General features: G+C 42.0%; 1 protein-coding gene and 1 long non-coding RNA gene across 5 annotated transcripts in view; one reads left to right on the top strand and one right to left on the bottom strand.

Annotated features, from left to right (window-relative positions):
• Positions 1-23,210, bottom strand: part of FOXO3 (forkhead box O3) — a 119,820-nt gene that overhangs the window by 38,322 nt on the left and 58,288 nt on the right. The gene's annotated exons all lie outside the window — the stretch shown is intronic.
• Positions 9,305-18,910, top strand: LOC310704384. Its single transcript, XR_014524753.1, has 3 exons — positions 9,305-12,498; positions 12,561-15,885; positions 16,983-18,910. It is a non-coding gene; the product is annotated as an uncharacterized lncRNA (long non-coding RNA).

Genomic DNA, 23,210 nt, shown 5'->3' with positions numbered 1-23,210 from the left:
AAAGGCCTCAGAGCAAATGACCCCACCACAGCCCAGGGGAACTGTCTGGGATGCATTGAGTTTCCTCGTCTCTGTTATAAGGCCTCCTGGGTGCAGCGATAGTGGCCATGTCACCAATCCCTCTGCAATCCACAGGCTTACACTCATGGGATGACCTAGAGAGTGTTGTGCACGCCTTACACTTAAGTAAGTAGCCTTAGTGCATATGCATAATGTTGATAAGCCTATGGACTTAACTGGGTCCGTTTTCTAGCTCTATATGATACTATCCTGCAATCCTATCCAAACTTACTTAGGAGCCAGTCCCATTCGCTTCGGTGGAAACTGCTTCCTATGTGCATAAAATTACACTCAGAAGGGTTTTCCCATGTCCACTGGAAGATCTGCCCAAAACTTACATCTATCTGAGCCACAACCAGCCTCTGCAACTATAAGGGCTATAAGGTTTATATAATAATAATAATAATAATAATAATAATAATAATAATAATAATAATAATAAATATAAAAATTGTAGAGCTGAGATATGTTCAGAAAAGGGCAACCAAAATGATAAAGGGATTGGAGCAACTCCCCAATGAGAAAAGGTTACAACATTTGGGGGGGTTTTAGCCTAGAAAAAAAAGTTGGGAGGGCATGATAGAGTAAGGAAGGACATGATAGAAGTGACTAGGTCAGGCATCCCCAACCTTCGGGCCTCCAGATGATTTGGACTACAATTCCCACCATCCCTGACCACTGGTCCTGTTAGCTAGGGATCATGGGAGTTGTAGGCCAAAACATCTGGAGTGCCGCAGGTTGGGGTTGCCTGGACTAGGTTATGCATGGTGGAGAATTTCCTGTTCTAAACTGCATATATACTAACATTCTGGCTAAGTGCACATAATGCTAAGCCAAACCATGGCTTAATGTGAGTGTGCAGGCTCCTGGAGAGGAGATTGTGACTGCTCTGGTCCTCCTCTGGCCCTGCAGCTAAAGCTGTGAGCTAAGCCATGGTTTCACTTGGCATGCTGTCCAAACCCAGGCTCATGATTTGTCCCCTCCAGAGATGAGGAAGATACACTGGGCTCCTTGTAGTATATGATCCCTCCTCTCTCTCTCTCTCTCTCTCTCTCTCTCTCTCTCTCTCTCTCTTTCACACACACACACACACACACACACTTGTAATGACGAGCATTTGCTAGTTTATGAATGAAAATTAGCAAGTCACCAAGTAAGTTAAGCTCCATAATAGGATTGCCGTGCTTTTTGTTCTTCACCATCCCATAATGCAATGTTCTTTCTTTCTTTATTTCTATGTAAAAAAGGGCAGCCTTGCCCTAAATGACAGGACATATAAGCTTGGAGGGAACAAAAGTACAGGATGTAAATTAAGGTGATTTGCCACCCCCTCATTACGCAGAGGCTTTATAATCTATACTAACAAGAAACGCTGTGGGGTTACCTAACCTGTTATTATGCATATTATTGTGAGAGTAATAACAATGACTTACATGAGCAATTGAAGCTTGCCAACTCATTTTGAGTGCTGCAACTCCTTTCTGGGTGACAAATAATGGGTGGCGACTGATAGCACATCCCATAGCCAGGATCAATTACACTTATAGCTTTGGGAGGACATAGCATATGGCATTGAGATGGTGCCATCTGAAAAATTTCAGTCTATACAATTTGTGTAAATGGGAATGCAGTCTACTGACATCATGTGATAGACCAATAGAACATGGTGCCACAAAACTAAGAGTAGGTTAGCTCTATAGGGATGGGGAACTTGTACTGTAGCTCTCCAGGCGTTGCTGAACTACAGCTCCCATCATCTTTGACCATCAGCCATGCTGGTTGGGGCTGAAGTTTGCTGTAGTTCAGCAACATCAGGAGGGTCACAGGTTCCCCATCCATGTTACAGAGCAGGCTTCCTCAACCTCGGCCCTCCAGATGTTTTGAGACTCCAATTCCCATCATCCCTGACCACTGGTCTTGCTAGCTAGGGATCATGGGAGTTGTAGGCCAAAAACTTCTGGCCAAGGTTGAGGAAGCCTGTTATAGAGGGTCACCTCCACCCCCATTCATATAATCAGGAGAATCCAGGGTAAACAGGTAAACTCATATCTTTTGTTCCCTGTGAAATGTTGTAATTTAACCATAATAAATATATGGTTATATTCTAATTAATTATTATGATTAAATTACATTTCATGATGAGTCATAGGAGCCAATAATATACATTATCCCTGTGAATTGCCCTGAGACCTGTGGGTACAGGGCGGTATACAAATTTTAATGATGATGATGATAATACATGAGTTCAGTTATTCTGAGCTATGATCACCATGATTTTAGAAGCAGTGCAATTGAATTGCTAGTTTTTCATGCAGCCTGTAGTCTTACTTATAAAAAAAATGAAAAGGTGGAAATTTCTGATAGAGAGCTTGAACCTATATATACTAGAACTTCCACCATCTGTGGCAATGTTGAGGAATTTCTAGCCCACAGGCCAAATTTGGCCCAGGATGGGTCCCTGTTTGGTCTTTAAAGCCATTTTCCCAAAACCATGCCCACATATGATGTCATATGTGATGTCAAGTGTGAGGAATGCAGATGTGGCTTGATTGGCTACATGACCAAGTTCCTTGTAGGAAAGTTGACTGTGCTGATCCCTGAAGAAAGCAGCTTTTCCAACCCTATTCCAGCTTTGCATGCTAGGCAAGTGCTCTGTAAGGGACTTTGATAGATGGGTGAGAGAGCCTGTCTGTCAAGAATCTGACACCTTAATGATGTCAGGTGAAGGGCAAGTGAATTGTCCTGCCCAATGATCAAAGTTGGTGCACGGGGTTGGGAACAGAGAAGGATCTATCCTGCTGGACTAGAAAGGTTCCCCACCCCGATCTATGGAATCTCTTGTTTACGTGAATTTTGTTCCTTCGCAGCATCCTTCACTCATAACATCTGGTGTACAGAGCGCTATTTAAAAAATAACAACAGAACAACATTTAACAGTGTCTCCTTTCTCCCAATAAATAGGACTTGGTTTTTATTAAATGTATTTGGAATCAGTGTAGAAGACAATCCAACAAAAAGCATATTTTCCCCTAGTCTATCTAGTTACTTCTTAGAAAAGTCAAGGCTATATTTAAATGGAACACAAATTGCTCATATATTTTCATTTTCTAGCAGGACTAGAACAGGTATGTCAACAAAATCAAATTGCCTAGCTCAATACAAAAGAAGAATAGAAATGAAAGTGAGGTAGATGGAATGGAGATGCTATCACCACAGAAAAGGCCGATCTGTTTTCGACCCATCTAGCCAACTCCAAAGGACAGCAAATGACACAAGAAATACCACAACACATTAATGATAAGAACACTTGGGTTGGAAAATTGAAGAACTGGTTATTTCACAATTGTACACGCTATTTTGTTGCAGCTTGAATCAAAGCCAAATGCAAATCAATTATTCAGATTTAGAGTAGGGTGTTTTACAGGAGTGCTCATAATCTCTCTAGTGAATATTCAGAAATGAAAAGACAAACAACAGCTACAGTGTGGGTACCAATCAACCTACCCACCCATCCTGCCTACACCTACACACACACACACACACACACACACACACACACACACACTTCACTTCTGTAGCTTGGAAGAGTACTTAAGCTTTTCTTTCTTAAGAATTAAAACACAACAATCAACCCTCACCCTGCTTGGCCTTCACAGACATTATTGGTGTTTTAACTGAAGAAAGAAAGAAAGAAAGAAAGAAAGAAAGAAAGAAAGAAAGAAAGAAAGAAAGGAAGGAAGGAAAGAAAGAAAAGAGAGAGCTCCAAATATGTTGAAGGGGAGCAGAACAGAAGTCATCTCTAGTCATAACTGAGCTGTGACAACAGCTCATCAACCCATAACACATTTTGAAACAGTACATGCCCAGAAACAGAAATAGAATCTCTCTCTCTCTCTCTCTCTCTCTCTCTCACACACACACACACACACACACACACAGAGAGAGAGAGAGGGAATAAGGTCACATGCAGCAAAGGAGAAGTATATACAAGGGTCATTCTTTGGGCATTGAGTAATCCTGCTCTACGTTCTTTGAACATAATAGTCATTCAATAAAATCTGGCTACAGAAATAGTATACCTGTTACCTAATAAACCCATTTTCTTCCTCAATGAGCTTTTTCTCTCTTTTTTGCGCAAATGCTTTACTGGTGTGAATCAAGTGGAACTAGGTTGTTTTAAAAGGATCCAATAAGCAATGGCCCCACAGCCAAGACATGTTGGAAGTGTTCCATGTTACTTGCTTGTATAACAAAGAAAGACTGTAGAATCCATAGGTATTTAGACTCTTCTGTTCAATTTGATTAACAATAGTGACTGGCAAAACTCATGGTGGGGAGAGAGAATTATGCTGATAAAGACAGAAAAGTGTATGTTTTAAAATGGGGTAGGGGGAGAGATATTGCACTAAGGATATTATTACTACTGGCATGGAAACTCTTAAGAAAAGAGTAAGGCTCCTTTTGTTTGTTTGTTTTTTGGCAAGTTCTTAAGAAAAAACGTTATAATTGCTTATTTTGTATGTGGATGACTCCCAGTTCTAGGGGCAAGTTGACTCACTCTCAGATCCATCCCATTTCCTACCAATTTGCTTGCCAGCTTCTGGCTACACCCTAGCATCCTGTAAATGAAAGGTTGAGTAACTAAATAAAATCCTCCTGGCCAATAAAAAGTTGTTCTCCATGCCTCCATATCCATTAGAATTATCCTTACTTCAGCCTTAATTTTACCAGCTAAAACCTTGGCACTAATCCTTGATCCCCAAACCATCTATCTTACTGCACTATAATTGTCAGCCTTTCAGCAGCTATGAAACATTGCCAGAACTGGTCCATAACTTACTCCACCTGGTCTGAAATCCTTAATCACGTAGTAATTACTTCCCCCATATAGAACTTTAATTTGTTCTTATAGTCTACCTCAATCTCTCTACCAATCTCAGCCTCTCCCAACTTTAAGGGTGGGATACCTAAGGGCTTCCCATTCACTTGCAACATTCCAGACTCAGTTGTCTGTCGTGGTGTGAAATCTCTGTGACTGTCAGCAACAATTAAAAAGCTATTGCTTTTTGTGTTGTTATCGTTTTCTGTTAACCCTGCATTTTCAGCTGTGGTCCATAGTATGCAGGCATTGTATGTAGGTTCTATATACAGCCTGGAGACCAGCAATGACATCATCTTAGATAGCCTCTTTTCTCCTGCATGGTCAATGTTCCCTTACTCTGGCTGGATTCTCTAGGGAAGTGAGTTAAAAAAGGTAAAGTAACCCTGACAGTTAAGTCCAGTCGCAAACGACTCTGGGTTTGCGGTGCTCATCTCGCTTTACTGGCCAAGGGAGCCAACGTTTGTCTGCAGAGAGTTTTTCCGGGTCATGTGGCCAGCATGACTAAGCCACTTCTGGTGAAACCAGAGCAGCACACGGAAACGCCATTTACCTTCCCGCCAGAGCGGTACCTATTTATCTACTTGCACTTTTGACGTGCTTTGACACTGCTAGGTTGGAAGGAGCTGGGACCAAACAGTTGTGCTTTCCCCTGCTGCGGGGATTCGAACTGCCAACCTTCTGATCAGCAAGCCCTAGGCTCAGTGGTTTAGACCACAGCGCTACCTGTGTCCTAGGCAAGAAAGTTACATCTCCCCAAAAGGCCAGCTCCATGCCGATTCTCTTTTCTTCCTCTTGCCAGTTTCTCTCACCCAAGGACCCTTTTTAATCCCAATTCTGGATTGCTGTTTCCCCGCTCCTCTTCCCAGTGCTGGTTTATCCCACTTGTCATCCTGCTCTGTGTGAGGTTTTGCCCACCCCTGTCCCCAACTCATACATATTCAGCAATGGTGGTGGAAGTTTTGCCAGTATGTTGTAACAATGCAGACATACTGCACAGCTTGCCTGCATCTGATACTCTTCCTCAGGGCCATTGCACATGCTACTTTTCTTAGATGGAAGGGTCCACCTTAAAAATGGAAACACACGTTTGGAACGATCTATTATCTCACCAGCGAGGCAGCATTAGCTGCAGTTCTTTGTCAAGTGGTACACACAATTGCAAATCTAAGTTAGTATGGAAAGTCCCTTACAGTGTAAAATGTTGGGAGAACAAAAGTCTTATGTGATGTTAACAAAACAAAACAAAACAAAACAAGGAGGAATGGAAGGGCAGAGAGACAAAGGAGGTGGTTAAAGAAGGAGTACAACGAATATAGATGTAGAATAAAAGATACATTAAGGAGCAGTATGTTTTAGAAAATGGTTAGGAGGAGGAAATGCTGGGTAAAAATGTGTGTCTAATGTAATGCTACAGCCCTCGTGAGTTAGAAAACACGAATGTAAAAGTGGCATTCAGAATGATTTGAGTCATTTAGCCCTGGAGTTATGGTTAGTTGTCTCTGTCTTGAACCCAAAGAAACTGAGACACATAACACAATGATACCTAAGTACACTTCCTTACAAGTGAGACTAACCAAACATATTTAAGATTCACAGGTTGGTTGATGGAGGAGTATTCAAATGTGTTGGCCCAATAAATGGTATCACCTTTCCAATGCTAATTGTGGGGGTTTTCTGTTCAAGATTGTTTCTGAACTGGTTGACACGAGCTGGAACAAACATCCAGAGAAACTTTAAACTAATCTTGGTGTGGTAACTCACCATACACCCACACAGTTGTGCTTTCTTAATGTGGTTGGAAACTTTTTTTTTGTCAGACGGAAAAATAAAAGGAGGCTTACATGTATTATTATATGTTTAAAACCTTTTCCACATCACATTTGTTCATTCAATATTGCTACCTGCCACAGAGGCAGGTTTTACATTTACAGGTGTACCCCACCTTCCCAGTTTATTCATTTCTACTTTATAAACCTTCAGCTGTCATAACAGGTTCCATAACCATGATGGGAGAGGCTAGGCTTGCTCCAGCCAGCTCTGCCACAGGCTGTAGCTCAGGGGCAGAGTCAGAATAAGCAGTACTGATCTTGATGCACCAATAGTCTGCCATAGTATAAGGCGGCTTTCCTATGCTTTAATGACATGTAGCTATTTGTTTGTTAAATTTATAGACCGCCCTTCATCTGAGGAGCACAGTATAAAAACACAAAAATACCTGACATAACAAGAAACAAAACAATACCCGCTCCCCAGTTTAAAAGGCCATAGATTGTTTAATTAGTCAAAGGCCTGGGAGAAGAGGCTTGTTTTTCCCTAGTGCTTAAAGATATGCAATGAAGGGACCAGGCGAGCCTCCCTGGGTGAGCATTCCACAAGTGGGGAGCCACCACAGAAAAGGCCTCTTCTCATGTTCCCACCCTCCTGACCTTTCGTAAAGGAGGCACGCGAAGAAGGGCCTCAGATGATGATCACAGGGTCTGGGTCAGTTCACAGGGAGAGAGGCGGTCCTTGGAAGTATTGTTTCAAACCATCTCCAGAGGTGGCCCTATGTATAACATGTTACAGAAATCTAACCTAGAGGTTAACAGAGTATCAACAACAGAAGTTAGCTTTTAAACTCTGATATGGTCATAATTGTCACATGCAGCTCTTTTCACATGAAACAAGAACAGATCCATGTACTGAGTAAGAGGAACTTTCAGAAGTATACAGCAGAGTGCAGAAGAAGTCCTGTTGTCATGCAGATATATCTCAAAGACCGTATTTCAGCAGAGATATTATGCTGGCAATAGTAGGATGCACTTGACATAATGGGTGTATCCATCCTGCATAGTGAAAGAATAACTAGTTGCTCTTGTTCGACTACAGCTCCCATCATCCCTGACCACTGGCCCTGCTAGCTAGGGATTATGGGAGTTGTAGTCCAACAACAGCTTGAGACCCAAGCTAGAGAAACACTGACCTACAGTCACTGAAAGCTGAAGATGCTGTCTTTCTTATCCCTGTATTTAACAGAAGCATTAACCTCCTGCATCAGGTTATATTATATCCACTGCCACATGACCTTCTGCTATCTCATCCTTGTCAGTTCCTTAACTCTCCCACATTCAAGTATAAGTCCTGTTGGCAGGCAGGCATGTCAATATTTTATACAGCACTATTACTGTGCTCTCTATTCTATCCATATCCATCTATCTACTTTTGTCAAGAAGTGTGTTCCTCTGCCATTTGAAATATGCCCCTTGACTCAAAAATATGGTCTTCGAATGAAGGCATGAGTGCAGCCAGGATTTGGGGGGGCGGCACCTAACCTCAGTTAGTTATTTTTATTATGTATTTTTATTGATTGGGGGGGGAGCTGCGCCTTTCTGCTCCCCCTGGTTACGCCCATGGATGAAGGGTGGTATATAAATTTAATAAATAATAAAATGATTGCTCTTTTGGTTCAACCTTGAAATAATATTCTGGAGAGCTTCAGCTATAGGGTGTAGAATAGTTGTAGAATAGAGACACAGGATTACTAGTGGAATTCTGAAGTACTGCACAGCACACAGATGCACAACTTGCAATTCGGAAAGGTGAGCACAGCCTACCAGCCAAGTCTGATGGCTCATAAGGGACTCGACAAATTGTCAAGTTTTGCCACCTGTCTGGAACAGCAAGAACAAGCACTGGGCATGCTTCTGCTTTACAGGCTCACAAATCGCGCAGGCCTGATTCAGCAGATACATCACTTGCTTTCACTTCATTTTCTACCGCTTCTCTAGCCGAGCTTCTGATGTGATGGCAGCAATTACTCTTAATTGTTAAGCGTGTTGTCTATGCAAAGGCTGCATTTGCATGTCATCGTAGGAGCGCTGGGTTGTCCCATGGTTTCTTATGAATGAGCAGTGTTCTGGTGCATGCCGTCCAATCACTCCTGCTTTGCTGCGCCTTGGAGTGAGCAGGGAAAAACATACCAAGAATCTGCTACTAAGCTTGGCTTCCTGGGATGCTTGAACCCATAGAATCATAGAATTGTTGAGTCGGAATGTACCAGGAGGGTCGTGTAGTCCAACCCCCTGCAATGCAGCAATCTTTTGCTCAATCTGGAGGTCAAACCCATGATCCCGAGATTAAGAGGCTCATGCTCTACTGACTGTGCCAGGAGAAGAGCAGAGCAAGAGCAGTTGGGTAGCAGGCACTAGCTCATTCCCACTGCTCACTCACAATACCCCACAAGCCGGCAACCCTGGCTTGCTGTGACCTGCTTAAGAAACCAAAGTTTCCAATATTTTGGGTGCGGTGGGGAGGGTTCTTTTCTTCTTTTTGTTAATCACCATAGCCAGTTAAAATTATTTCTCTCTCACTTTTCACTTTTTCTGTGCTTCTTTTGCAAAAAAAGGGGGGCAGCCAGGGTGGAAGAGTTTTTAAGTTTTTGGAATAAAGTGTGCATCCAGAAAGCTCTGGATATTTATTTTTTAAAAAAACATGTCTAAGAGGCATAGTGCTTTCACCTCCTGCTAATCCGCCTCTTTCTTTTTGAGAAGGCAGGATATTTGCTTTTTATCATCCCCATCGTTTAAACTTCCCTTTTCGCAGATACAGTAGCACAGTTTGTACTCTTCAGAATTGCTGAGTCAAAGCAAAAATAGTCCAAGTAATTAAAATAAAGAAGGGGGGAAGGAAAACTTCCCTTGCAGAACTTCCAATTTGCCACATGCTAAAACCACACTACAAATCATGACGCACCACAGAGAACATGGGCTTCTCCTTCATGGCGAAGCCAGAGCTTTGCTCTTTCTTCCCTCTTGCACGCAGACATATGAGATAAAAATACTTCGCTATAGTTTAGTCATCTCAAAACTCTGTCAAAGCCTTCCAGTGGTCTGCTTCAATACTTTTGCACGATATTAAACCCTGTTTATAAACTGTGGCTTATGTGTGGGAGGGAGCAAAGAAGGGGTTTCTGTGTGTAATGCTAATGTTTGTTTCACTTAAGACTGAAATCCTATGCACCCTTACCCAGGAGCAAGTCTTACTGAACTCAATGAGACTCCTGTCTGAGTAAATGTTCTGAGGAATGCACTGCTAAGAGTCTTGTTCCATGCATTCTGAGGTAGGAAATTCACTGTTTTTTCTATCCAAAATGTTCTACATCAGGAATAAGTAACCTTGGAACTTACATATACTGTGGACTACCACTGGCCCCAGTCAGAATGGAAAATGCTCAAGGATTATTTTTTTTAAGTCAGACTCCCCCCCCTTTTTTTTACCTCAACATGCATCATGTTACACTTGTTTGCACTGAATTGCATTTGCCATTTTGCTGCCCGCAATTTGCCTGGATTAATCAAAACTGAGTCAAAAAGAAAAACACAGAAGCAAACACTTCCAATCTCTTCTTTGAGGCCACAACAGAGCAAGAGAGAGAGAGAGGAGGGTAAGAAGCCAAGGCTTGATAACAATACCAAATGCAGCCTAAGAGCTAGTTCTCACTTGAAAATCAGGCTGAAGTACCAGAGTTTCAAATGCAAAATAATGCACACACAGTTTAAGTGCTCCCCTTTCCTGTTTATTTCAGAGACACCCATTGAAACATGCAGGCACAACTGACAATGCCATGCATTACATTTAAATAGGTTGCTTTTCATCCCAGAGCTTTAAAGGGGAAGTGTGTACGGGATCTAATGAGTTCCAAGTACAACGCTTGGCAGATAGGTAAAGTAGGTGAAAGGGACGAGTTATGTACCAATGGCAACCTGCTTCACTTCTGCAATTTTCATTACGGGATTCTAGGAACTGTAGCTTTTCAGAAGGGGGTCTCTAATAAAATCCTCAGGACCAAATTATACTTCCCAGGGTTCAACTCAGGTAGCCATAATTATATACTGGCTTTAAACTGGTTTACATTTGATGGGTAGACAAGAGAAGGGAGAAAATACCACCCTCTTGACTCTAAAGGTAAGAAACCATGTGTGCTGCTACTAACGCCTATGTTCTTTGCAGCCTCACTATATAGTGTAGTATCACAGATCATGTGCAGTTGCAACATACTAATAAATGTCAATTACTTTATTTAAAAATAATGTGTGCTCGTTTAAAACACACACATACATCTCTGAGTCATGCTGGTTGCATGGAGAGATCATAACCAAAATTGGCAATGCGTTCACTTAAAACCATCTGCTACTAAAGCATTTCACCCTGAAAAATGCAAATGGCTGAATAATTAACTGCAAATGGTTGCTGGGTCAGGGCAGGAGACAGAGAGGTCCACAACCTTGAACTACTACTGCTGATGTTTAGTATCTTTATCTCTTGTTCCCTATGGCCTACAGCTGCTTGCTATCTCAAAGGATGAATGACCTGACTGCTGTGAATTATGTCTGCTTATCTCTGAGACAGAGCATGCCCTAAGTCATTAAGTCACCTATGAATATAGCCCTGAGGGATTTAAGACAGCAAATAAAACTCCTCTCTTGTTTTTAGCCAACGTGTCAGAAACCTTCTGTGTGCTCTTGACGAGATATGGTTGTGTTCATTCTAGCGGTTTAATGCAGCCTTACTGCTAGAATTACTACTGGAAATATATCTACCAGTGCACAGGTTTTCTTGTTTCCTAGTGGCTGGATTCATGGAAACATTTTAATAGTAGTCCCAGGGGGCTTCACAACTGCATACTTTATCTTTCCAACACCACTGTAGGCCATGTTGAGAAGTACCAACTTAGCCAAGCTCAACTGTTACCAATCAAGGCTCTTTACTGAACCAAAATGGCTCTTGACAGTAGAATTCTAGGATTATGCCCTGACACAGAAGTGTTAAAATATTAGCACTAATATATATACTTATTTGCAACCAGAGAAAATGTTTCTCCTACTTCAGAACAAACAAATATTTATGCCCTGAATTTGCGAACCAACCTTGACCCTGCAATCATCCTCTAACAGGAGAACAGGCCTTTTCTAACAGTGGCTCCCCATTTGTGGAATGCTCTCCCCCCAAGAAGGCTTGCCTATCGCCTTCATTACTTATCTTTGGGTGACATTCCCCTTCAACCAGGCCTTTTGTGGGAGTGGGTATTGGGTGTTTTGTTTTGTTTTGTTATGTATTTTGTGTTTTCATTTTTTATTTTTATGTTGTATACTGCCTGTGATCTTTGGATGAAGGGCGGTATGTAAATGTAATTAGTCATAATCATAATCATAATACCACCGTATTGGCTCGAATATAAGCCGCACGCAAATATAAACCACACCTTTAAAATTGGAGGGGGGGAGATAAAAAGCCCAAATATAAGTCGCTCCATTCCTCGCTGGCTCCTGGCTGCTTACGGGGGGGGGGGGAGCTGCATTGCCAACGGCCTTTCCCCTTCCTTGCTTTCTCCCTTCCCAGCCCTGGGAGAGAGGACGGGGGACTAGCCACAAGGCGGGCGCCGCTTTGCTGCACTCCTGGCGTTGTTTGCCCGGCGCTCCTGGCTGCATGCCCTAAGGTCACGAATATAAGCCACACTTTAACTTTTCAGAGTCAGAATTTGGGGGGAAAGTTAGGCTTATATTCAGGCCAATATGGTGGTGGTAGTAGTAGTAGTAGTAATAGTAATAGTAATAGTAATAATAATAATAATAATAATAAGAAGAAGAAGAAGAAGAAGAAGCTTGTTGCATTGCAGTCTTTTCTGAATTACCCTCGTTGTTTTCTTTTAAAACCAACCTGATTTGTGGGAATTTTCCTGGCTTACAATTGAAGTGCCAGCCTTTCACATGTGAATTGGCAAAGTGTTGCCAATGTGGTTTGTAAGGTGGTAGGAGTTGTGTTCTGTGCCCAGCTTGGTGATGCTGTTGTGACAAAGAATCTTCAGCTGGTCCATCTCGCTGCCTGCAGTTGGAAGAAGCAATGGAAAGCTCCTCGTTCATCCCAGGAACTCTTCCTCCCTGGGCTCTGTGACACACCAGAAACAAGCCAGTGCCCTTTGGCATTAAAACCACACCCTCTTGCTCACTGGCTGTCTCTCTATTGGTGCATCTGAGCAGGATGGCACAACCCAGTGTGGGGAGACTGGCCTTTGATCACTAATACTCATTCTCGGCAGCTGCAACCCAGCAAGGCAAGCTATCTGAGTAAGTGCTCTTGGATCTGATCACACCACATGCTCCCCATTATTATTAACCTGAGCTCAATCAAGTCAGGTAGACATTTTTCCACCTTCAGTCCCATTGCTGTGTTGAGGGACATCTTCAGCAGAAGAAAACACTAAGGAGTACACCCTACACAACTCCAGAGTAAAGTCCCTAAGACAGCTGAATGGTGCCTTGTACGCCTCTTCCAGCAATTCCTGCAGCCAAGCTGGTACTAAATGTATTGCTGTTTTCCTTCGGACCACTACAGCGAGGCAAAAAGGGGGAGGGTCCTGTCATCTGGGCAGCCCTGGACATACATACACACAGCCTAGGCTTATGCCCCAGAGAGATCTTTTTAGTGCTGCTATCGCAGCAAAAACAATACAAGAGGCAGGAGTTATGAGTTACCGGGCTCTGCAGCCACAGCAGGCGCTGTGATTCTCCAGCGGTTTGACTTCACCCCTGGAGGTGCACTCCATTGTCTCTCGAGACAGGCGGATGCCAACAAAGTCCCACTGCTGCACAACAGTCCACGTGCTGGGATAATAAGCAAAAATGTTTTACAAATTAATACAGTACTGCAACATGAAATGGCAGCAATTCCAAGAATGCTTTCCGGGGAGTAAGTCCCATTGCACCGAATACCAAAATTCTTAGGATCCTTGGGTACAGCTGCAATCACCCATTTTTGTCTCTGCTGTAAAGATGGGAGCTGCAGAATGTTAATAAAGATCTAGCACTGTTATTAAGTGTGTGTAACTACAATTATAATTCCATTTCCAGCTGCTCCTGGAAGAGCAATCCTTCAACAGGGCTAAACGAAGGATCACAGGAGGCTGCCTTATACCACATTGCTCCATCTAGCTTGGTATCTACGCTGACTGGAGTGGCATTCCAGGGTTTCAGGCAGATGTTGGGGACTGAACTTGGAACCTTTTGCATGCACCACTGAATGAACTATGGCCCTTCCTCATATGGAAGCAACCTGTATCTTTCAAAACAGTTTGTGTTGAAATTCATTAGGCATTATAGGCAATAAGAAAAACATGCACAAAGCAATATTTTTCTCCGAAAACTCTAACTATTGGTTCTTTAATTTTTTAAAAAACAACTTTTACAAAATTACATTCTTTCAACATATAACAATAAAATACAGATACAAAATAAAATAACCCATTCTAACCCAGAAGAGCTACTGGTACTTCTACTGCCTTTGCTGCATGAATAAAAAGAGTAATGGAACAAAATAGAAACATTCTGCTCCAGTAAACTTCAGTGTTTGAAATATATGCTCTGCCATCACTGACCAGTAATCTTATGCCAAGAAAACACACCCTAGGCTGGGTGAATTAGATAGGTTTTCCCCAAACCTTATCCTCAGAGAGCCACTCGTGGAACTAGGCCAAAGCATGTGTATCTATCCATCACAGAACACTTTGCTGTTGCTTCTTGCCAACTAATGCATTACTAGGCCTCAGGAGGACAGAAAGAAGCTCCCTCCTTTCCATATGGACATCAGTAAACCTTTGGTGAGAACAGAAGAATGGCACCCAAAAATATTCAAAATTAGGAAGGGATTCAACAAACATTTATACTAGTAACGTCTCATTTAATTAACCAATAAAACTATACAAATGATTGAGCAAAACATATTATGAGAAAGAAGGTGTGTAAATTCAAAAGCAGTGATGCTCCAAACTTGAGTGGCTCTTCACAGCTATATTGTAGAGGTATTGTTCAAAATCTGATCTATAACTTTGCAACTGCAATGAACTGCAAGGGATATCATTTCTGATTTTCAGATGCATTTTCCCTCATACTATTTCCCATCACACATCAAAGCAACAAACTGTGTGTCCTGAAAAAAGAGCTGCATTCAAGTAATAGGCTTTGTGAATGAAAATTACTCATAAATTTAAGAACAAAACCTCAGAGGTTATAAATTTGTTTGGGATACAGAGCAGGGAAAGAGTTCCCTCCCTTGTTTCTGTTTATGAACTCATCACAGATGACCTGAATCTCTTTCCAGGCCCCGCCTTCCCCACAGCCTATAGCTTAGATTATTCACTTCTTAGCAAAAACACCACCTGCCATATGGACAGGAGATTAATTACCCTGCATTTACATGAATAAAATATATGTGTCAAAACTGCCCTGCATCCATTTTCTTTTGCCACAGCTGTGTTTGGAGACATTTGCATTGTGAAGTCCCATGCTTTGAGTCTGAGAAGTCTACATTATACTTTGGACTACTGTTACAGGAGGACTGCTGCATCTAACCCCCCCCCCCCTCAAAAAAACCTATTATATGAGTACCTATGTGCACTTTCCATATCCCTTTGTTAGCAAACCTCACTTTTCTAAACTTCAGAAAATCTGGATATTTTCAGCATTCTCAGATGTGTTGACTTATCACATTAATTTGGGGAGACAACCAGAAAATGTCTTTCTATCTGCTAGAGATTCTGGCAACAGAACTGAAATGGTGACTATAATGATTGGGTTACAGAGAGAGAAGGAAAAGCTCTAATGGAAGCAGCAATAAGTCTGAGACCTTATTTGAACTTGGTGGGGGGAAGACGACTGTGCGCTTAATATAAGCAAAAGTTCAAGCCAATTATTTATCTTTCCCCCTATTCTATGCAGCTCTCCTTTTGAAATTAAAAGTACACAGTGAAGCAACCTCTCATAAAATATAACCTGCCCTGTGATGAACAACTCCTTTGGTCTCTTCCGTAGGATTCTCCACTGCAGCCAATCTGACATGGCAGGAAGTGGAAGCAAGACTTGTGATGTATATTGCACCACTAAGATAATGAATGTCTGGTTTAGGTTGACCCAGTGCCGGCACCCTAGAACCGCACAAGCACCAGCGCAACATCTGCGGCAATCTACATTCTGCAGCTCAGCTGCTTATTGTGGCATGTCTATGACTCAATTCAGAAGCTTTTCACTGGGCTTCTCCAGTTTTCATCAAGATTGCCTGTTAAGCACAACTCACCTTAAAGCGGTCCATTTTATGCACCACTGTTAGCTCACAGAAGAAACAGTACAACTCTGGATTCCATATCATGTTATTCAGGTGTTTGTGGTCTCAGGTGGGAGGGGCATGCATACGGGCAAAAATAAGAATCAAGTAGGATATCTATTCCACCCCCACTGGTTCTTGATGAAAAACATCCCAGTACAGCAGTGGCTCCCAAAGTGGATGCCAGTCAGGATGGGTGTGTGTGTTTGCTAAGAGGCAAGGGGGCAGCAGGGGGGCACTGAAGATGTAAATAACTATTAGATCTCGAAAAACTGGTATCAGGTTTATCCATTTTGTTGAATTAATTAAACTAAATAGTTTTAATTGGATTTTAAATAAATGTGCATTTAATTGGTAGGGTGGTTTATGGAACCAAGAGAGAAGTGGTCCAAAAATGTCAAGCAAAGACCTGAGTTATCCTAGCTGGCAAGAAAACACAACACCCGTCTCCAGCAACTACAGTACTCCTTTGCCCTTGAGTGTCTTCTTGCTCACTGCAAGTTTTCCCTCAGTTTGGAAAAATATCTCAGGGCCTGCAGGTTCCTCATCCTTCCTTCTCCAACCCTCCTTTCAATTTATAGGAGCTGCAACACAAGCTCAGAGAGACTTCTCAGGCTGGCAGCTACTAGGCCCAGACTGAACTAAGTTTAGGCGGAGGCCTACAAGAGCTTCAGACAAACTGAAGGACAATTTATGCCCTCAACCTATTCCAGTACTGCCACATCTACTAAAATATCAATAGTTACTCTACAGTATATGCTAATCTATGGATTATCTGAAAAATACATTCAAATGAAACAAATCTCCTTAGATGACTTTTTTGTTAAAGTAGCAATAAACTATGCACAAGTCACATGGGTAGCAAAATCCCTCAAAATATTTTATTTGGTAGAGTCTATAAACAAACAAGCGTCAGCGTGTCACTGAGTTGGGATTTACAATGGTGAAAGGGACATTGGATTGTCCTGTTGGCTTTTGAAGAGTAGACAAGAACTATGGAGAAACTGTTACTACACTGATTCAGGGTGTAAGGAAGGATCAAAGCACACTTTGTGTTCATTTGGACTTTTTTGCGTATGTGGAGTATCTGTGGGGGAATTTATTTAGTTGCAAAAGATGCTTTAAAAAAATATATCTAGGAAGTGACATAAATAATTCTGATTCGACATAGCCAGATGTTAGATGTTTCAAGAATGACTTAGGATAATATTTTCCAATAATAAGGAAGCTATTTTCACATGCTGCACAGAAATTGTGACTTTTTCCAGCTGCCATATGCAAGTAAGCTGCATCAGCTACTAATTGGCATGTGTGTTCTGCAGGGCTTTTACAGACGCGTAAGGAAGACCTCATTCAATTGGATAGGTGCCTGTATCCTAAATCTGTCAATTGGATAGTTGCCTATTCCCCTAATCTGTATCTTGAAATAACCCATGCAAAAAGAATGAAAGCTTTGTGCAACATGCATGCTAGTAGGTGGTATCTTTTCAAAAATTCTCTTTCCAAGCAATTCCTGCACTTGAGACAGAGCAGGGAATGAACTCGCCTGAATGGAACAATGTTTATTACAGTAGAGCTGGGTGATTCAGTAAGTACAGGATGTGCCCAATTACTCTCTCTGTGTGAGTGTGTGTTTTCCACCCCTCAATCCTATTTCATAAACTCCTATTACACAAGTCGGCATATGCACAGCATTTATCCTTTCTCCCTTGTTCATTACTGCTCCTTTTATGCCAGGTCCTCCAATTTGTCTACTGGAAGAAGCACCAGCAAACCAGTACAGGAATCAAGATTTCTGTTGCTGTGGGACAGAAATCAAGTGTGTTTGTTTCTGTGTCTAGATGTATGTCAGATACTGCCTGACCTTCTCATTTACACAAAGTGCATGCCACTAGTTTGCCCTCCAGCTCGCTCCAAATTTACCTTTTGTATGAGGCGCAATCTCTCTCCAGAGTGCAGACGCCCCAATTAACTATAATTCAAAAGATATGTATAGTATATCCCAAACCAAAAGCACCAGGTTGCCTAACATGAAGGAATGCAATGTGTGTGTGCTCTTTCCAAGGTAAATAATTACATAGAAGTCTGGTTTATGGGACTATAAAGTCACCACATAAATACCAAGTTCTGTAGAGAGAAAATGTAAATTTCAAGGAAGTAGGAGTGACGTCAAAGCTTTACCTTTACAACACCAAAGTACTAATCATTTTGCATAAATACTTTCATTTACAGTAAAGTGGCATGGTTACTAATAAATGGATTTATCTTGACAAGGATACGGCATCTATTTTTGACGCTTAAATATGGGCTTATGTTCACTAAGATCAACTCAAGCCTATACAAGTGTTTATTCCTGTTTTTAAGCATTCACTCCCATAAGTGATAACCTCTAGGTGAGGTTACTGCAATGCATGATATGTGGGACTGCCTCTGAAGACGGTCTGGAAACTTCAGCTGATGCAGAATTCAGCAGAGCTGGTTGCTCACCGGGGCAAGACAGTTTGAACATATTACACCGATCCTGACCCAACTGCATTGGCTGCCAATTAGTTCCTGGGCCCAAATCAAAGTGCTGGTTTTGGCCTATAAAGCCTTAAATGGCCCAAGTCTGCAATACCTCAAATACCGCCTCTCCCTGTATGAAGTAACACAGACCCTGCAATAATCACCTGAGGCCCTTTTTGTGTGCCTCCACGAGAGATCCAAAGGGTGGCAACACAAGAACAGGCCTTCTCTGCCGTGACTTCTCATTTGTGGAATGTTCTCTCCAGTGAGGCTTGCCTGGTGCTATGATTATACAGTTATACCTTGGGAGTCAAACGGAATCCGTTCCAGAAGTTCGTTCGACTTCCAAAACATTCGGAAACCAAGGCATGGCTTGGCAGGAAGCTCCTGCAGACAATCGGAACTTGTGTTGGATGTTTGGGTTTCAAATAATGTTCGCAAACCAGAACACTCACTTCCAGGTTTGCGACATCCGGGAGCCAAAACATTTGACTTCCAAGGTACGACTATATATCTTTATGTGTCAAGCAAAAACTTTCCTCTATAACTAGGCCTTTGGCCTTCAACTATATGTAGCCTTTTAGAAGTGGGAAGAATGTTTTTAATGTACAGTGGTGCCTCGCAAGACGAAAAGAATCCGTTCCGCGATTCTTGTCGTCTAGCGATTTTTTCGTCTTGCGAAGCAAGCCCATTGACTAGCGCTACAGCGGTCTAGCGGCTTTCCCTGATCAGCTGTTAAGCGGGTTTTTCAGCGGAACAGCTGATAGGCGGCTTAGGGAAAGGGGGGGAGCGAAAAAAACCCGCGGGGACTCGCAAGATTTTTTCGTCTTGCGAAGCAACCCCATAGGCAAATTCGTTTTGCGAAGCGCCTGCAAAACGGAAAACCCTTTCGTCTAGCGGGTTTTCCGTCTTGCGAGGCGTTCGTCTTGCGGGGCACCACTGTATTTATTTTTCCTCTTGGTTTTAATGTATCACCTGGGTTGCGAGGAGGTTGTGAACCTGTCTGTCTGTTCGTAAGTCTCTTTGGGTTGGCCTGGCCTGGGCCAGATGAAGCAACTAACAAATTTAATAAATAAAGAAGAAGAAGAATGTGAACTTTTTTAAAACAACTCTTCTAATATTAACACTATGTCATTCGTATAGAAGACAAAATAAGTTTATCAGTTTGTTTGATAGGACTTGGAGTAAGCATTTTGTGCCTGGATTAAAGACCAAACCAAGTCACCACTGTTGGGTTGCTTATTTATTAAAGCAATAAAAATCAAGGATTTTTTAAAGAGGTGCTGTACATAAGGGAGTTAGAATCAAGTTGCAACACTGGTCACTTTTGCAGGTGTTTAGATGTGCTCTCCAAGGGTTTACATATGGATTTCATTCAGCTGCTGAACAGGCTATTTTCAAGACCTGGCATCACTACCAGACTCCACAAGTCCACAGAAAGTCATTTGCCAGCTTTGCAACCTTAGGAAAGAGAGTCTTAATGGTTAACCACACAAAATTAAAATTCTTAAAGCCATTAATCACACTCTCATGATGGCAGATAAGGCAGTGTGCAGCATATGCTCATGTAGGTCTTTGCCTTTAGCCATAATCAAGAGGTATTAACCTCTCCATGGAAAAGAGCTGCATGAGGTTCTACAGTAACACAGTGACAGAAGCGAAGTGGGATAGACAAAGGTCAAACAAATTCACTTTGTATTAAATGACAGTTATGTAAGAAATAACTTAATACCTGAACACAAATGGGCTGATTAACATTCATGAAATGAGACTCATCAATCCTCAACATAAAAGCGGAGCTAAAATTTATGTCACAATTCCCTGCTCAATGGCACTGCGAGCGGCAGGAGTCCAAATGGGTCGCTGCTAAGTCACTGTGTTCTGTAGTCAGCCATTTGTCAAAGGAGCAAAATTATCTGATAAATGTTCTTTCATTCAATCCACAGATAAATGAAGGATGAGTTAGAGGGTGTTAAAATACCAACACCTCTCTTGCATCATAAAGCAATGAAAGCAGGAGGGAGAGCAGGTTGAGGTTGTTTTTTTAAAAGAAGGTGCCTCATTTCAATCATGTTCAGTGTTCCTAGGAAACATCCAATGTTCCTAAGAAAAAAAAGAGCCAGGTGCTGTTGGGGTTTTTTCCGGCTGGTGAGGTGGTCAAGCCACCAACTGGTGGGGGATAAAGATACCTTCCAAATTATCCCTTTTTAGTCTGATAATGTTTACTCTGGCAGGGACCATTTGGCTTAGCCCTGATTCAGGCAGGCTTCACCGTGCCAGGTTACTTAGACTGCGTCGCATTAGTAGCAGAGGGAGCCAATGTGGCAGCCTCCAGATACCGTTCAACTACAATTCTCATCATTCCTAGTCATTGGCCATGCTGGCAGAGGCTGATGAGAGTTGGAGTCCAGAAATGTCTGAAGGGTGCTACGTTGACGACACCTCCACCAGTTAAATCTAGTGAGCCCAGGTCTGAAAATGACATCAAAAAGTACTATCTGTGCCACATAAGGAGTGTAACACAAGAATTTAGATCACTGCAACTACGTAGCTCAGGTGTCCATTGCATGCAGTGGTTGCTGACCAAAAGATAAACATCAGACATTACAGGACAATCCTGACTATGGGAAGAATTCAATGTAGTGCTAAGAAGATTGCTTCATCAGACCAAGCATGTCTGGTTGTCTGAATGGGACCAGAGGTGTGGGCCTGAAATTGCTTCCTAGGCCACATACAGAGAAAGGAAGGGGGGAGGGTTAAATCTTTGGATTTTGTAGGCAATTCTCTAGTTGGGACCAACAGGGTGTGTTCTATAGCTAAGAAACCTTTACTATTAGCTAGCACCAACTACTAGCTAGCAACCCAGATCACATTATGGAGTACAGAGTGGTCACAGGGAACAGAAAAGCTGGCTGGCCCAGAATGAAGTCTCTGCCCAAAAATCAATGGATTTAAGTTTCAAAGGAGATGAAAGTTATTGCACTACAGAAGATGTGAAAACTACTGAAAAATCTTTAATTGCTTTCACTTTACCCTTAGAAATAAAGAACACAGTATTATAGACAACGCACATATAAATACTGATCTAGGAAACGGCTTCCCTAAGTGCACACAGTGTTTCCACAATTAGGATGCAATTCACCACAGACATTCCCTAAACCACATTTATCACTGGTGGACATATATGTGGTAGAATATATGAAACCTGATTATCCCAATCTTTCAATTACCTGATTTTGCCAACTGTATCCCCAACTAACTCAAGGTCAATTAAACCTTAAAAAAACAACATTGCCACGAACTATTCTTGCCCCATGGTCATCTGCTTGCATGAGCGAATACCGCACAGCCCTACTGGGGCAATCTTGGCAGTTTTTCATACTGTGCATAGTTTATGTTATATCTGAAAATGTGGTCATTACATTATCAGCAGCATTAATGTTCTCTTGAGAAAAGAGATTACCTTGCCCCAAGAAATCTCATAATAAAATGTAAAGACATTCTCCTAAATGACCTTCTCCACAAAACTACCCCTCAAGCCAGGAGTACTCAGTAGAACACTAAAAATAGCTAAAGGTAAATCTTCCACTGCACAGAGGTCCTAAATGAAGATAGTAGTGCCATATGCCTGGAAGGAATCATTTGTCCATAACGTCTCAAAAGCATTCAGACAGCTCAACAGAGATACACTTGTTTTAATGCTTCCCACTCCCACTTCTTGGAACTGGTACCGTGGATGAACATTCTGCCCTGAGTGCCCATAACCATTAAGGATTTGGCATGCAGTTTCCTGCGAGAATCACTTCAACAGAAACCATGCTTTTTTAGGCTGCTCATCTCTCATCAGAAAGTGAAAAGAAGAGTGTTGCAAGAAACCACTTCTTTGTTTGCCTTCTATATTCAGGGGAAACTAACAACACAACAGCATCCTTTGTTCAGCATCCACGCTTAGACTCCTCTGCACCTGAAGGAAGTGCAGCTGAAGCTGAGTTTGTCCTGCGGTCACCCTCTTTTGTGACAGATATTCAGAAAATACAATTCAATGTTCTGGTTGTCGTGAGATTGCTGACCAATCCCTTTTGCACATGATCTTGTATGTCCAGACGATACTGTCCTCTGCTAGTATCCTGTCACCAGATCCCTGTTGATTATTTCCTTTGGTGATAGTTCTTGTTTTTCCCCAACTTTGCTCTCTCGGAACCAGCAATACTGCATGCCTGTCTAGTTGTTTAGCATTGATCACGAGCATCTACAAACACACTTTTGCACATTTAAACAAAAAATAAAGGCTTTTTTATTGGAGAACACAGAAAATCAGTTAACTTGGAAACGATCCTGTAGGCCATCTAGATGAACCCACTGCTTGATATAGGAAATCCTAAAGCAAAGCATACCTAATGCCTCTATAAGCCAGAGGCCGGAACTAAAAGGATAAACGGAGGCAGGAAAAATTCACACAAGAAAGCAAAGGAAAAACAAAAATTATTCTGGCTCTGCACCAGTGTGCTAGTGCACTAATATATTGAACCAGGCCTCAGTTACTCAGTAGCACCTATATATACATTTCTGGATCAGAACCATTATTGATTCTGGAAGGGCAACTGAAGATCCCTACCCCCATGGAAAAAGAATT

Source organism: Podarcis liolepis, assembly GCF_965112155.1.
Source record: "Podarcis liolepis genome assembly, chromosome: 3".
Lineage (NCBI taxonomy): Eukaryota > Metazoa > Chordata > Lepidosauria > Squamata > Lacertidae > Podarcis > Podarcis liolepis.
The sequence above is the reverse complement of the archived record's forward strand: the minus strand, read 5'-3'. Positions and strand labels throughout refer to the sequence as shown.